Source organism: Pleurodeles waltl, chromosome 1_2 (genome assembly GCF_031143425.1).
Source record: "Pleurodeles waltl isolate 20211129_DDA chromosome 1_2, aPleWal1.hap1.20221129, whole genome shotgun sequence".
NCBI classification, from domain to species: domain Eukaryota; kingdom Metazoa; phylum Chordata; class Amphibia; order Caudata; family Salamandridae; genus Pleurodeles; species Pleurodeles waltl.
The window spans coordinates 1,196,088,298-1,196,105,761 of NC_090437.1; the positions used below are offsets into that span (position 1 = coordinate 1,196,088,298).

The 17,464-nt window shown below is 45.8% G+C and overlaps 1 protein-coding gene across 1 annotated transcript in view; it reads right to left on the reverse strand.

The window, feature by feature from the left end:
* Positions 1-7,697, reverse strand: part of SH3BP2 (SH3 domain binding protein 2) — a 190,700-nt gene extending 183,003 nt beyond the window's left edge. Inside the window, exon 1 of the mRNA XM_069203586.1 lies at positions 7,105-7,697. The gene's annotated coding sequence lies outside the window, so the exon portion shown is untranslated. The remainder of the gene's footprint in view (positions 1-7,104) is intronic.
* Positions 7,698-17,464: the final 9,767 nt, after the last annotated feature.

Sequence of the window (17,464 nt, forward strand, 5' to 3'; positions counted from 1 at the left end):
TAAGTCCCATATAAAGTAGCTTCAGTGTTTATAGATTTGCAGTTAGGGGATGCATGGAGCATAACTAACTTTGGATAGAACATAAATTCTGCTCAGGTACGGCTTCTATAACAGTAATTTTTAAGGCATTATGCAGCATTAGGAGGCAAATTTGCCATAATTTTAAACTTCTCAAAACTTTGCATTGATGAGAAAACAAATTGCACTTGAAGTATTGGGGCAGCAAAACAAGGAGATAGGCTCCTTCAGAGAAAATTCACGAAGTGAAGTTGTCGCTTAGAACCGCTGCCACAAATAATGCTTAGCTGACCCTGTTACGGATGAAACAGATTTTCTTTAAAGAGATAAATAGCATAGGCACTGGCTTACTATCTCAAAGTCACGTTACAGAAATCAAGGGCCCATGAAGCAAGCACCATTGGGTAGGAAGAACAATAGACACTTTCAGCAGCCCCTACGCACTGATGTGCAACAAAACAAGTTTACAGGGAACAAATTAGCCACAATTTGGGCAATCACTGGCAGAAGATGTAGGCCAATCAATATACAGATAGGTCGTATTGCCAGACTATTAATAGCCTAAAAGGAAACACATCTATTGCCTCGACACTGCTGGTGGAACCATATGTGAACCTAAAGACGAACAATTGCCTTTATGTACAACATTTTTGTCATCACTAGCAAGGCATCTAATACGATGTCAAAGGCAGAGACGATTGAAATTCAGATTCCCAGGAAGCATACCAGATAACGTGAAACGTAAGAACTGATTGTGCTTATATATATATATATATACACACATACACATACACATACACACAAAGACTTCCATGAAAACTCTGGCTAAGAGATTTCAATCTTTGTAACCAGAACTGTTAGGCACAGACTTTCATGGTATGTACAGTTGAAGGAACATTAGCAGGATGATTAACCTGGCAGGGAGTGTGGGGAGGAAGGGTAATCCAGTGGCTTTTAGGTCTCTTGATGCTGAGAAAGTTTTTGACTGAGTAGATTGAGATTTCTTGGAGAAAGAACTGGGGAAGATACAGGTTTCTATTAACTACAAAATTTGGGCATTAACTCACTAATCTAGGATTAATATGAAGACGATTGCCTAAAAAAAAAAAAAAAAAGCCCGAGTATCTTATATTTGCGATATCAGTTTAACGTCTTGCTGAAACAATAGGAAGACATTACGTGATTTAGGAGTTAGGCTTGGAGGAAGAGCAACATATATTGATAACATACACTAATTACATTTTGCTGACTATAGATTTTTCACAAGTTCTCCATCGACAATGCCAACTAAGCTAAAAACATATAAATGCGTGGCAGGGTTGACAGGAAACACGGGAGAGTCAGTTACTGGAAATCTACTTTCATCTACATAGATCAACTAAATGAAGAAACTTTGCCTATTTATTTTGCCTGTTCACATTTTTTTTTTTTTAAATCAGTGTATAATCAGGGCTAATACTCCCCCAACTACTTACAGCTGTAGGAAGTGACAAGGTAGCAACCTGCAACAGAATCATTGAAATAAGTGTACTACCTAATCTGCTGTAGGGATATAGTCATTCAGAATAGCATCAGGCACAGTGTAATTACGTATGGGCCAAACAGAGACAGACAGTCACACCTTACATCTTAGTCCTCCCACAAGGTCTTCTTCTGAAGATGTGGGGCACTATGGCCCCGAACAAGTATCGCACCCCCCCCCCCAATCCCCCAGACTATCATTCATGTCCCTAGGGTATTCAGACAAGTAATGATAATTGCATTGACCACATACGATATGTTCATCAAAGGGGACAATAAATCTTAAAACCTTTTAAATAATTAATATAAATTACATAGTCAAAGGGTTACTCTATGCTCAAATATCTAACTAGGTGTTACTTCTTAGTATCAAGAGAGTCAGTGACAGAGCTAAGGTCAGTTCTAAATAGGACTTGGAGCATTACGAATATTTATAGAATGCTTAGAAAAGCACCAATCCAATATACAAAGATGGGAGACAAAGCTAGTACCTTGTATTTTATAAAACAAAAGGGGCCATTTGCAGCCACATAGATGCCCCTGTCTACTTAAATGCCAAGAATGTGGGTGTAAAAGTGTGGGGGGCGTTTGGAGAAAAGTATGAGAAGCGAACAGATCCGAGAAGTTGCTGTATATACATGCGTGAACGATTAAAGCTAGCATTTCTTACAGGGATGAATATAATTGGGCCTGGTATGAGACAACAGAGGCATGGATCACCTACAGTGGGACTGTCTTAAGGTTAAAGGGATTTGGATACAGATTTTGAACACCATCAAACACATTATGGCGTATCCAATACCCAAAAAACAGGGAGATGCCCTGCTGGGTGTAAAGAATCCACTTAATGGTGATGTGATATGGGGTGTAGGGTCATCAGCCATAGATACACAGTGAGTAACAGAGCACTTCTGGCCGGCTGCCCAGTCCCCGACACAAAGTCTTGCATATCCCAGGGGTGTGAAATATTTTCGGTGGACCTCCAACTCGTCCCAACTCAGATGTAGGGCACCAAGATCCTAAAGATGAACAGGACACGCAATTGTAACTGCGGACATGATGCCAGCCAGTGGATCCAGAGCCCCTACGGCATGCAGTAAAGGACAAAGTTGTGGATGAGGGGGAACCGAGCGGTCAAGGAGGGATAGGTCTCCATCACCAGCCCAGAGCCCCTTGTGAAGGACCACAAGGCCTGGCCATTACACCAAGGAAAGGATCAGAGAAATTAGGCGCAACGTGGGAAGGGTTTTCCCATTTCTAACCTTTCGGCTGCAAACGCCTTCATCCAGTTTCAGTTGGACTACGGTAATTCTGCCTATCTAAATTTACATAAAAAATAAAAAGCTACAACATGCTATCAACAGACTGGTACCCAATCTTAATTTCCCAATGATCTACACATCCCAACCTTGAGGAAAGAGTTAACTAAAATGGGCGGGGCAGAGAACAGTGCTATCTTTATTCCATCAAAAGAGAGAGAGAAAAAGAGAGAGAGAGCGCGAGAGAGAGCGCGCGCTACCTGGTCAGGTTCAGGGATAAGAACAATGGCTAACCCTCCCCCAAAAGAACACGAAATTGAAAGTATCACCCACTTGATGCCCGAGATGTGGGTATCTGTAAGGAAACGGACCCGTCCTTACTCATAACGGAAGCTACTGCATTGCATCGGAATGCACAAAGACACGAACCAACAAATGCACAATCTCGCGCGGTGTGCTCCTAGTACCACATACTCTCAAGAGCACAACCACTCCTAGGTGATTACCCTCCTAGAGGCGACAAGACAGCGCGGTCAAAGAGGTGCAAAGGAAATAAATGTGAACCTGAGAGGAAAAACATAACTGTGTATACTGAGAACAGCTGCTCATGACTGATCATGTAAGACCCTACAATATACTGATACAATGTAAACTGAAAGTTGTGTAAATGACAACTACATTAACGATGGTACCATTTGTTCTAAAACTTTAATATCAATAAAAATATTAAAGCACAATACCACATCGCTACCTAATTTTGTCATGGCAGCTCAGAGTGGCGGCAAAGCGTATGCTGGCAAAGTGGAAGAATGCCAACCCGAGTCCCTACTTAAGTGGAACTTAAAGCTGTGAACAAGCTTGGTGATGAAACAAGTCGTATACCTTATATTATACAGGGGGCGTGGCAGAAAAACAGATGCAAGGCAATTTGTTTTGCCCTACATGAGGTGAGGCAATGTTGCAAAACCAGGCTGAGAGATTTGAACCTGGTACCACAGAACTGGCTTATGCCTGGGCATAATCAATATTACGCAAGGAAAATCTAGCATAAAATTCCAATTACTTGAGTTTAATTTCTTTTTGTTACGCAAGCATAATCTACGGTAAATACTGGGCTACGCATATTCGGTGTCATTTCTGTTTAATTTAAGCATACACCGACCTCGTAGCTTTCTCTTGTGCGAGATTTGTTTGAGGAGAATAGAGCTCACGGGAACCCGAAATGTGCGGCACTAGCATGCACCTCACTAGCAACATTTACAGAAGTGGATGGACATACCTTTTACTGGTGCACTGCAAGACTGTTGTACTCCAGGGCATACATTTTGTACGCCCGCCTTGCAACTAGACAGAACAGTAAAAGAGACCTTTTACTCAGTGCTTAAATTTGTGCTAGTGACTTCCGGTGCGGGCACCGGCACTTAGTTTTCTGCCTCAAGCATTTCCTGGCAGCAAATGACACATACGGGAAAGACGGAGGAAGAGAAAATTGAAAAAGCGTCACAAAGGGAGAAAGCAGAAAGCTGCAAAAGTGAGCTGTAAGGGCAGAGAGTGGCTGTAACTGGATTAAAGAGGCCTGAGATGGCTTTAGGATCACGCTGCCTCAGTATTTTGCGTTTGCACATTTAATTGCAGCAGCCGTGTGTTTAAGGGGAAGGCTTTGGGCACCGGCACATTTTTATTTACAAATTAAGCACGGCTTCTACTTATAAGGTAATGGTGAAATTGGGGAAATGCAATAAAAATAAAATAAAAAAAAGAGACAAAAAGCCCCAGTTTTCACATAGACATCCTCATTCACCTAGAGCTTGTAACTCTTGGTACAAATAAACAATTACGCAATTTCATCCAATCGCTTTAGTGTGGTCTAATCTACAAATTGATGTTTGCAGCTCAGAAGAGGCGAAGTTCAAAGTGTGCTCTTCACTCAGTGCAAACACAACTCTAATGGAAATGATAGCACAAGAGGAAGTTTTAGTGTGTCCGAAATTTTCCTGTTTTATTTTGCCACATTTTTTTTTCTTATCACACCTATTAGCTGCTCTTCGAATGGTTCCTAATTTCTGTGTGCGAAAGCCTGTCTGACACCAACAAAATAACATTGCAACACAATATATTAAAATATAGTTCTTTAAGTACATAGTCTCATCTGTCACTTACCAAAAGCTGTCCCATTCAGCTGTTGATTGGTGTATTCGGGTATTTATACCAGTGACAATTTTGCCAAGGTAGTATTAACATCCCAACTGAAGGAAGCAACAATCGTAATAGTTGAATGTATATCAAGTTGGTTGAAAATAAATAACTGCCTCATTGTCAGGGAAATGTTTTATTTAATACCCACCAAAATTCACGTTTAGCTCATAGACAGCAGTTATTTCAAGAGGGCACTTGGAGTTAGAATCTTGAATTCCAAAGTAGTCCCTTATATAATATATATATATATATATATATATATATATATCTTAAATACGAAAAGTGCAATAATGTTCCTAAGGGCTGCTGCTTAACGGAAAGCCCCTGCCTGCGAACACACTGTAAAACCCAACCTGAAACAAGTAGAATATAAACAGAATGAAAGAGGTGTGCCTTTTATTACATGAAAGACTTGCATATAGTGGTTATCTGTCGGGGGTATATGTATTATACTAACTTGTTCTCTCTGTGGATAGAAATGACAGGCTTGATAAAATGATGGTCCTATGCAAGGCACAGTTATTAACTGTCGGTGGATAACATTCGGGATATATTAAGCTTAGTGTGTACAGTTTTATTTCGCGAGAAAGCCATGTATTTTCTAAAGCATTGGGATACATTTTGAGTAAATGTGTTAAAACAACAAATAGCTACACAATAAAACGGCATGTGATGAATAATTTACATGTGACAGATAAGAGGCAGAATAATTTGCATTTCCTCGTCACATAGTTTGGGAAACCGTACAGCACAATTTTACCCTTCTTAACACACAACCGCAGCGGCCCTTCCCAGAGGGCTTTTTCAAATGGAGTCTGAACCCAGGCACGTGAATAGCCACACCACAAGGCATCAAGTCATACAAGTGCCATCAGTGTCCAGGTGTGTCTTGATTCAGGGGTGTCCACTGGTGCCCTAAAGGGTGACAGTGTCATGGTGTGGGGCTAGGGATGGCGGGGGCACCAGACCCCAGCAAGGTTAATCAAGTAGGTGAATAATTTGAAATCACTAAAGTCCATAAGAGTCATCTAGTTCAATGCATGTTATGTGGATGCTGAAAATGGATCAGGCTTAAAAGCTAAGTGGTTACAAGTTGTCTGTGCTCAGAAGGGAATCTTACAGACCTGAAGAGCTTCATTCTAGTCCCAAACTTTAGTCTGGGGCCTCACAGGACACAAAGAGTCTGAGCCCAGGTGTAATCACGCCCATTGTCAGAGTCCATGGGGTGAGCCTGGAGACCCACAGGGGGGCCTGGGCCCAGGTGTGATCATAGAGACCAACTGGGATTCTGAGTCTAAGACTGAGAGAAGACTTAGAACCCAGGGTTGGCCCTAGAGACCCGAGGGGTGGCCGATTCCAGGAAAGAGTGAACTTCAACATTATTCACTGGCAATCACAACCCAGGTTTTCCAGGTCTGATGTGCTGGTCCAGTCCAGGTTTTTCCTTTGAATTCCGGGACTTGCAGTTTTATTATTTCCATTATAAAACTGGATTACAAGTCCTGGGCAACTATAACCAGGAATGAGTGACGCGAGAGTTGGGTTGCAACTTGGCTGGTTTTATACCAGCAGGATCAGTATTGTAATGTGCCGTCTAGCCCAAAAATGAGAAAAATAACCTAAAGTCGGTATTTTTTTCTACTCATGGTACATACTTTAAAATGGAAACGTAAGAAGGAAACACCAGTGACTGATAAAGTAAACAAGGAAAGGCCATGTTAAAAATGAACAGAGACAATTTAATAAAGTTTTACTGAATAATCCCTCAGGCCTTTGCAGAATCTTAGAACGCGAGGAGATAGTCATTTTTTTTCTTTGGGAAGGATTGCAACCCTACTAGACAGTAAGTGCCCCAGAATGACCCTAAGGCTGCCTTAGCTCAGGTGTGCTTACTCACTCAGAGTAAAAACCCAGGAGTGAGTCACCCGAGAGGTGTGACCCTAGAGAGCTCAGGTATTACTTACAGACCCTCCATCCCTCCCATCTGCTGTGAGTGAGCCCCTGCCTTAACTCCTCAGATTTAAGAGCCCCGGAAGGAGGGAGTGGGCCGAGAGTCGAAGCCCGTAGTGGGCGGTGTTCTGCGCGCCCAGTTCCCGCCGCAAAGCACTACCTGTTGGGCGGTGGTCCTCGGCTGCAGGCTCGCGACCTTTCCCCTCACTTTTGCGGAATGTCCTGCGGGACCACGGCTCTTGTTTCTCTCCGGCGCCACTCCTCTCACCTCGGGCCCCCTGGGCTCCTCGCGGCCTCCTGCCGCCTCCGCTGCGAGCTCCACCCTCCTGCCTGCCTCCACCTGCGGCCGGGCCCGCCTTCCACGGGGCCGGGCCTCGACTGCGCACAGCCGCCCTCAACGCAGGATGTGAAGAGCGGCGTGAGCGACCTCCCCCGACTCCGGGGCGCGTCGAAACCGACCTGCCCTTCGGCGTGCCCGCTACTGCTCACTGCTGCAGTCCCGTTACCCTTCCTTCCCCTGGGTGCGTCGAAACCGAGCTGCCCTTCCTGCCGGCGTGCCCGCTACTGCTCACTGCCGCAGTCCTTCCTTCCCCTGGGCGCGCAGGGACCACCGCGGGCGGGCCTTGGCGCCGCCCCGCTTACTCGTGCACCCAGCACTGACCTCAGCATGCAGTGCTCGCTGCCTTACTTTATACCGTAGTCACTGCCCCAGCTAAGTTGCATGTAATCCTTTCCCCTTTTTTCGCATCTCGCCCTGCCCACAACGCCGACCTTGTAGTGTCCATGAACGTCATTTAGGCAGCCGCTTAAGACCCCTGGACTGCCTTTGCACCCCTGACATCAGGTGGCAAGCAGGGGCGTAGCTTTCCGGTGGGGGGAGGGTGTTGAGGGTGTTACACCCCCCTAATAAATGTATTTTCTTATAAATAGTTGGGTACATGTGCTTTCAGTGGGGTATTGTGCGATAGTCTGATTTCAGCAGGTATTTTTACATACACACAAACAACGCAAACATACCCACAAACAAAAAACACAAACACACTCTCTGGAAAGTCATAAAAAATATTGGATATTTTATAGAAGATTGTGATTCCTGTCCCTCTCCACTGCCCCTCGGGCCCTAGTCATGCACCCTGCTTGTTGTATAATGTATTTAAAGGTTATGTGCCAGTCTGATTGTCGGAAAATCTGACGCTTGCACCCCCTAATCCTACTGACCGAGCTACGCCCCTTGTGGCAGCTTGTCCTGATGGACGTCATTTGGGACTCCACTCATTTTGTTTTCTCTCCTTTCTTTTTAAAGTCAAGCCTGCGAGTGCATGTGCTTGTGAGACGCTGCTGTGTTCAGTAAAGGGCTTGGGGCCCGCCTGTCCCTCACCATTTGTTGGGTTGCATGGCACTCTTCTTTACAGCTTCAGTAATTTGACAAGGCATGCCTGGCATCATTTCCGTCCCTTTGTGTGGACTAATTAATTTCAACTCAATTAGTGCCCGTCTGCTGCTCCTGACGTGATCACGGTACTATTTTGTTCTAACTTCCAGTGCCCTGAAAACAGAATGTTCACGACTGGCAAAACGTTCCCAGCACGGCAAACAAATTGCAAAGTTTTATTTTTTACAGCTGACTTTATTTTATGTTGCTAAGTCATCTTTTCTCAGTTTCCACTCGTTGTTTTTTTGCTTCTGCTGGTGGGTGCTGTTGTCAAAAGATGACAACTTGTTTGAAATATGCTAGACCTATTGCATTGCAAATGCTTGTTTATTATATCAATAGTGAATAATACTGCATTATTCACTAATAGTGTAATAAAAAATGGAGTACAACTAGCTGAACTATGATTTTTCCGGGCAGTTGAAGTTTGTGTTAAAAAAGTTTAAAAGTATGTTGTCTGCGCGCTTGCAAATGTTTGTGTTCATGTGATAGTGTATGTGTGAGCATGTGTTTGAGTGAAATTGAAGGTCAAAGGGCGTGTGATGCCACTTCCACTACCCCTGGCATTTTGGTGAATTGACGTTCATGGTGGTGTCACAGATGTAATTCTGGGCGTTTCCATACTGCCTCTCAGCTGTATTTTACTGCTAAATTACTTTCTGGTTTTAAAGTTGCCATACCCACACCCCCTGCCACGTACTGCCTTGTTCACTACCCTGATATTCCTTCCGTCCCCTTAGTTAACGCATTGTCCACCACTCTGTTCTTTTTCGGCTTTTAGCTCTGTCACAGATTTTAACTGCAGACACTGCCCAGTTTACTCCCCTGTCTCCATTCAGTACTATGCTAACCTTTTTACTAGTCCACCATTACCTAACGCTAACACTGCTCTACTTATTGTCCTGGTCACTAGTATCTTGTAGTGGCGCAGCAAGGGTGTTGTAGGACCTTGTATGAAAAAACGCTAAATTGCCCAGTCATAAATGGGGCTACTGGGCCCTGTTACCACTGTGCTTGCACTACTGATATTGACACCCCGTCTGGTTTTTCCCACCGGTCTGCACTACCAACACTGTACATATTGGACTGTCCTGCACCAGCCTACTGTCTGCTTGATTCACAACCTAGTGTGCTGCTAACTTCTCCACTAACTACCCTGTTCAATCTCGGGTTCTATCCAAAATTCAACCTTAATTTCCCACACTGTTATACGCTATCTCTTGCACGCACCTGTTTTGGGTTACTCTCACACTTTAGGGCAAAGTTGCATAGATATTACAGAAGGAATCTCATACAAGGTAACCTCCATTTTCTCTTTTGGTGACGTTACAAGTTTTCTTGTTTGGTGCGGCATATGCCGTTTACACTCCTACTTAAAGCTGTTTGTTCCATTTAAGGATGCTCCTATGAAGTTTGGACACAACAATACGTACATATGTATGTATATGGTATTTTGAAAGCACAAACATAGCCAAAAGGCAGTGGGTGCTGTATATGTCCCAAGGCAAGCTTATAGTTAATTAGTAGTAGGGTAGGGAACTGAGTTGGGGATGATATACCCATTGTGATGATCTGCTCTTTAAAGAGATGAGTCTTCAACTCATTCCTAAATGGGAGCAGTGTTGGGGAAGGCCTGATGGATATAGGGATGTCCCAGATCCTCGGTGCATAGCTAGAAATATTCTGTTATCTTGCATTTCTTTTTTTTTTTTGTACACTTCTTAGCCTGTAGCCTCTATGCCTTGAACCCCAGACGCCTCTTCCCTTCCTGTTGCCTGGCCGCCTCAGCCAGCACCGATTGTGTGTTCTCATGCGCTGATAGCTGCTTTGCCTTTGCCTCCAACACCCTATCAAATACTCACACACCGGCACCTCATGACAGAGAGATGAACTACACTCTCACACTTGTGGCACAGCCACATGCAACATCCCCCACTATTCCAATCTGTGCCCTCCTGAACTTTCTCTCTTTCCGCAAACACTGTTGAAATCTGTGACGACCTGCATAATTTGCCCCCGGACCTACTCTTCCTCACCCAGAACTGGCTCAACCCCCCACCCCCTACATCACAACAGTCATCCCAGCAGGCTACAAGCTCACAAGGCAGAAGAGAACCAGCACAACCAGAGGAGGTATCACAGTTATTTACAATAATTGCATCTGATGCTTCCTCACCTCAGCAAAATCCTGCAACTAACTGGAGCACCTGAATTTTAAATTCTGCATCTCCGACCATGCCACCCTGGGAGGGGCTTGCTCTATCGACCACACAGGCCAAGAGTTGACTTCGGAAACACCATAGCAGACGTCATTACCTCCCCTCATACTCAACCTTAGATTGTTCATCCCTCTTGACGACCTCAGTGTCCACTTGGAGGACCACACCGCCAACCACCTGGAATACGTGAACACACTCAGGTTCTCCCAACAAGGGAACACACTTCCGAACACCTAAAAACTATCTTCACCAACTTCTGACATCACAATGGAAAGGCCCAGCCCTATTGACCTGTACTGATCACTCCCTGATCCATTTCTGCCTACTTCTCAACCACCAGCAAAGAACAGCATCAACCAAAATCACCTGCAGCAACTGTTAAGCTATCTCTGAGGATAACTTGACCACAGAATTACTTGGACACCACCCGATGCACCAAGATGCTGTAACCTGACCCATCAACAACTAGATCACTTTCTGCGTGGACACCCTAGCCCCACTCAAAACCACAACTACTAGGTCTAGAGCTCAAGCAAGCTGGTACATCTATGACTTGCGACTCACAAAGCACCATTGCAAGTAGCAAGAGTGCTGTTGGAGACTCTCCCACGAGAACAGCTACAAACACACCTACAAATCAGCCTCTTACACCATCAATAGCAACTCAGAACCACACATCGCACTCCCTTGACTGAACGGATTGACAAGAAGACCAAAAAATGCAAAGGAAACCTCCAAAGTTAAGGGATTCACCTCCCCTGCTGCCAGCTCCATGACTGCCAACCTCTCTTAGAAATTCTGCTCAAAGTTTGCTGTTTACTTCCGCAACAGGATAAGCACAGACTACAACAACTTCACACCCCAACTGAATCTCTCAACCCTAGGCAACCCTTCAAATCAACCAGGAGAACACCAAAACTCACCCAGAATTGCTGGACCACCATCACCCCTGTGGAAACAGACCTGACCACAGAATTACTCAGACACCACCCGATGCACCAAGACATCCCCTCGGACCCGTTCAAACTACTGTATGCACTTAGTTTTCTTCAAAAGACTCAAGCTAATGTGTACCACCCTCACCCTGACCCTCAATGACTCCCCCATGATGGCTAACATCTGGGACACCTGCAGACACAACTTCTGCTGCTGAAAATACCCGGGCTACAGCACCAAACCAAAGACTTATCTCGCTGCTACTCTACCAGCAAAAGTCTTGGAGAAACCTGTCAACAAAAGGCAGGCAGAATACCTCTGCAACACCCTCCTCCTGAGCCAATCCCAGCAGGATACAGACCTAATGAGACTGCTCTCCTCACTACTGGCGACATCCACATCATTGTGGACCAAAGCAACACTGTGGCTCTCATCCTCATTGACCTTTCAGCACTGTCTCCTACCCATTCCTCATCCACTGCCTCTGTAAGTCAGGAATTTGCAGAAGAGTTATTTTATGAGCTGTAGGGAAATGGCTCCCTTGGCATGGTTACCCCCCAACGTTTTGCCCTTTGTTGATGCCAGTTATGATTGAAAGTGTGCTGGGACCCTGCTAACCAGGCCCTAGCACCAGTATTCTTTCCCTAAACTGTACCTTTGTTCCCACAATTGGCACAGCCCTGGCACACAGATAAGTCCCTTGTAACTGGTACCAAGGGCCCTGTGGCCAGGGAATGTCTCTAAGAGCTGCAGCATGTATTATGCCACCCTGGGGACCCCTCACTCAGCACATGCACACTGCCTCACAGCTTGTGTGTGCTGGTGGGGAGAAAATGACCAAGTCGGCATGGCACTGACTCCCCTCAGAGTGCCATGCCCTCAACCCTCTGCCTGGGGCATAAGTCAGCCCTAAGGCAGGGTGCACTATGCCACAGGTGAGGGCATAGTTGCATGAGCACTATGCCCCTACAATGTCTAAGCCAAACCTTAGACATTGTAAGTGCAGGTTAGCCATAAAGAGTATATGGTCTGGGAGTCTGTCAAATATGAACTCCACATTTCCATATTGGCTACATTGAAATCTGGGAAGTTTGGTATCAAACTTCTCAGCACAATAAATGCACACTGATGCCAGTGTGGGATTTATTGCAAAATGCATACAGAGGGCATCCTAGAGATGCCCCCTGCATGCCAGTCTGACTCCTAGTGTTAGGCTGACCAGTTCCTGCCAGCCTGCCACAACCTGACAAGTTTCTGGCCACATGGGGTGAGTGCCTTTGTCACTCTGTTGCCAGGAACAAAGCCTGCTGTGGGTGGAGGTGCTTCTCACCTCCCCCTGCAGGAACTGTAACACCTGGCGGTGAGCCTCCAAGGCTCATGCCTGTTGTTACAGCGCCCCAGGGCATCCCAGCTAGTGGAGATGCCAGCCCCTCCGAACACAGCCCCCACTTTTGGCAGCAAGTCCGGAGGAGATAATGAGGAAAACAAGGAGGTGTCACCTACCAGTCAGGACAACCCCTAAGGTGCCCTGAGCTGAGGTGACCCCTGCCTTTGGAAGTCCTCCATCTTGATTTTGGAGGATTCCCCCAATAGGAATAGGGATGTGCCCCTCTGAGGGAGGAGGCACAAAGAGGGTGTAGCCACCCTCTAGGGCAGTAGCCATTGGCTACTGCCCCAGACCTAAACACACCCCTAAATTCAGTATTTAGGGGCGATCCTGAACCCAGGAAATCAGATTCCTGTAATCTACAACAAGAAGAAGGACTGGTGACCTGAAAGCCCCGCAGAGACGATGGAGACGACAACTGACTTGGCCCCAGCCCTACCGGCCTGTCTCCAGACTCAAAGACCCGGCATCAGCGACGTATCCAGCGGAACCAGCGACATCTGAGGATTCAGTGGACTGCCCTGCTCCCAAAGGACCCAGAACCTCCAGAGAACAGCAGCACTGTTCAGAAACAGCAACAAACTTGCAACAAAGAAGCAACTTTAAAGAGACTCTCACTTCCCGCCAGAAGCGTGAGTCTTCACACTCTGCACCCGATGCCCCCGGCTCGAGTCCAGGACAACTAACACCGCAGAGAGGACTCCCACGCGACTCCAACGACGTGGGCACTCTGGGTCGACCTCCCTGCACCCCCACAGCGACGCCTGCGTAGAGGATCCAGAGGCTGCACCTGACTGCCTGGTAACCAAGGAACCCGAGGCCTGGACCAAGCACTGCACCTGCAGCCTCCAGGACCGAGAGGAACCACCTACCAGTGCAGGAGTGACCAGCAGGTTGCTCTCATCCTAGCCCAGTTGGTGGCTGGCCCGAGAAGCCCCCCTGTGACCTGCCCGCATGGCCAGAGTGACCCTCGGGTCCCTCCATTGCTTTCTATAGCAACCCAACGCCTACTTTGCACACTGCACCTGGCCGCCCCTGTGCCGCTGAGGGTAATTTTTGTGTGCTTGTATGTGTGTGTCCCAGTGCTCTACAAAAAAAACCCTAGTCTGCTCCCCTAGGATGCAGGTACTTACCTGCTAGCAGACTGGAACCGGAGCACCCCTGTTTTCCATAGGCGCCTATGTGTTTTGGGCCCTTCTTTGACCTCTGCACCTGACCAGCCCTGTGTTGCTGGTGCTGTGGCTTTGGGGTTGCCCTGAACCCCCAGCTGTGGGCTGACTATGCCCAGGAGACTGACTATGTAAGTGGTTTACTTACCTGAGAAACCTAACCAAACTTACCTCCCCCAGGAACTGTTGATTTTTTCCACTTTTAAAATAGCTTATTGCCATTTTAACCAAAATTTTGTGTACTACTGTTTTAAATCAAAGTTCTGAACTTACCGGTGTGAAGTACCTTGCATTTTATGTACTTACCTCAAATTTGAATCTTGTGTTCTAAAAATAAAGAAAATATATTTTTCTATATAAAAACTGTTGGCCTGGAGTTAAGTCTTTGAGTGTGTGTTCCTCATTTATTGCCTGTGTGTGTACAACAAATGCTTAACACTGCCCTCTGATAAGCCTACTGCTTGACCACACTATCACAAAATAGAGCATTAGTATTATCTAATTTTGCCACTATCAACCTCTAAGGGGAACCCTTGGACTCTGTGCACACTATCTCTCACTTTGAGATAGTATATACAGAGGCAACTTCCTACATGAGCTTTTTTTCTCACAGGCTGCACGCAGAAGGTCGGTTTAGGTCCTAACACCACAAACCCTCTAACATGATCTACGGCTTTCCCCGAGACATCTTCTCTCAGGCCATTGCTTTTCAACCTCTACATGACCCTACTCGCCAACATTGTCAGAACACATGGTCTCAACATCATCTTTTATGCCAACGACACAAAGCATGTCCTCTCCCTCTCCAGGGAAATTACCAGCATCTGTGTCCTGCCAGGTTGACTCGATCACCTCCTCCTGCTTCCGCACCCTCAAGAATCTCAAGAGAGACTTCAGGTGGCTTTCTTTCAACACTCAAATAATCCAAGCCCTAGGCACAAACAAACTGGATTACAAGAATACACTTTACATAGGAATTTCCACCTAGCTCACTAAGAGGCTCCAGATCATCCAGAACACAGCCGCCAGACTCTCACTCTGCCTACCAACACACACATCCTCTCACCTCAGAGGCCTTCACTGACTCACCATCCACAAGCATGCCTTTTCGAAATACTCACACTCCCTTACGTACATAGCTCTGCACAACCTTAAAGATGGTACAGTATGGCAAGGGGAGTCAATGGAGTTCAATCAGAATGGGGGTGATGTGATCATATTTCTTCAGGTTGCGTTGAGACCTGCTGTGATATGTAGGGTGCCCGTAAGGAGTACCAGTGTGGAGTTTGTGAGGCCGTGGTGTAGGACATTACCACCATCTAGATGCAAGAGTAGAAGGACTTGAACAGCAGTTCTGTAGCCTCTTTCTGGAAGAAATAGTTTGACTTTTCTCAGAAGAGAAAGCTGGTACCAGGTCATCTTTGTGTTTTTTGGCAATGTGTTCCTTGAGGGAGAGGTTGAAATTGACTGAATCCAAGTTATTTGGCATGTGAGGGTTGTGGATCAAAGTTGTCAAGGCTCTTGTCATTGATCCAGGTTGGACTGGATCTTGTTTGTGACAAGTAATAGGAATTCTTTCTTGGATGGGTTGAGCTTCAGGGAGGTGCTGAACATCCAGGTCTGGATATTGTGCAAGCAGTGTTTGAGGCGTTGGATGTCTGAAGCAGAGGAGACTTTAAAGTAGAGTTGTGTATTACTGCCACATACGTGACTCTTGATGCTGTTGTGAGTGAGTAAAGCACCAAGTGGCTCCATGTAAAGGATGAAGATGACAGGAGACGGTATAGAACCAGGGAGGACTCCAGACGTGATTGGGATATTTTGTAAACTGTAGGTGCTCATGTGAGCAAACTAGTGTCAGCTGGAAAGGTGAGAGGAGAAGCAATAAAGAACAATGCTGGTGAATCCCATTTGTGACTTGAGGGTGCCTACAAAGTAAGGATGGTCGACCTGTGAGAGGTCCAGCAATATTAGGATGTGGATGTCATCTCCATCTGTCGATGTACTACCAGATCAACGTGTGCGCATTTGTGCTCACATTCTCCCTGCTAGAGGGTGTGCCAAGGTCTTGTTTTGCCTGCTCATAATCTAGTGTCACCTTTGAGTTCCTGGGAATCTGTCTAGTTTTGCACAAGCTGGTACATCCCTGGCTCTTGTGATTTGTTTCCCAGTGGAGGAGGGTTGATCTTGAAGCCTTCCTGCCCAGTTGCATAAGGCAAGATGACGCAGCCCCCCAATGGACCACTGAGACTTTATAACTCCCACATATTCATAGTATTTAGATTCTTGGGGGGTCCCCTGGAGGTGGGTACATCCTCTGCACAGGCCTGTGTTTTGCCCCTATCCTTCCTACCCTCATGGGTGTATTATGGTCTATGAGTTGGGTGGTGTTGTGGGCTGCAGATATTTCTAAGTCATGAGGGAGTGGACATGTGTCATCCGTAGGCTTCTATGAGAGAGGTCAGCTTACTTTGAGTCTCCTGGATTTCTTTACTGTGGGTGTTTTAGTGGCACAGTGGCTGGTCTCTAGTAAGTCTGTTTGGGTTGAAACGTTACCATAAAAACATGCCATAGCCCTAGAGATTAGAGAACCATATTCATTGGTAGATGAGTTAGATTATTTACGTTTTGTTTTAGGGTCTGAAGTTCCAAGTAAGTTGGAGACTTCACTTCAAGGTTATGGGGGCTTTGGACAACGCAACCTTTCCCTGCTAACAAAGTTCTAGAATCTTAGTATTAATGCTTTTGATTATAATTGTCCTACCCAAGAGTCCACAAGGGTGTTGTGGCTGTTGTCCTCCTCGGCCTTGGTTTCCTGTTGAAGAACTTTTCTTGTGGATTGAGGTTCTATGGTAATAGTGTTGATTATGGTGATATGGCATATGAAAGTATGGGATGTTCTTTCAGTGGGTTGTTCAACATCTTGGAATCTGTCTAGTGATGTATTGTGGAATGCAGTTGTCGTATGTTGCGTTAAGTGACATGAATTATTGGGTCTGAGAAAGAGGTGGTCATATACTTGGCAGAGTTGGTTTATGGTCTGGTGCGATGTGATTGTGAAGAGTGATATGTTGTTTCGAGGCGTATTGTAGTCTGCTATTGAGACCTTTTAGAGGTGCTGCCTCATAAAGGGAGATATGGTGTGATTTAGTATGGACAAGAACGTTCTACCATGTGATAAGCTCTGACGTGTTGTGGTGTGCTTTGCAGGTGAAAATGTGATGATGTAAGACCGAGGTCTTAAAACTTTTTTGTGATATCTCCCGCCCAGCCAAATGTTTTGAAATCGGGCTTCCCCTACAAAACTTTATGGCAAGCAAAATTCAGAGGAATGGGAGGGGCAGGCCTGGGTGAAAGGAGCGAATCATATGACAACA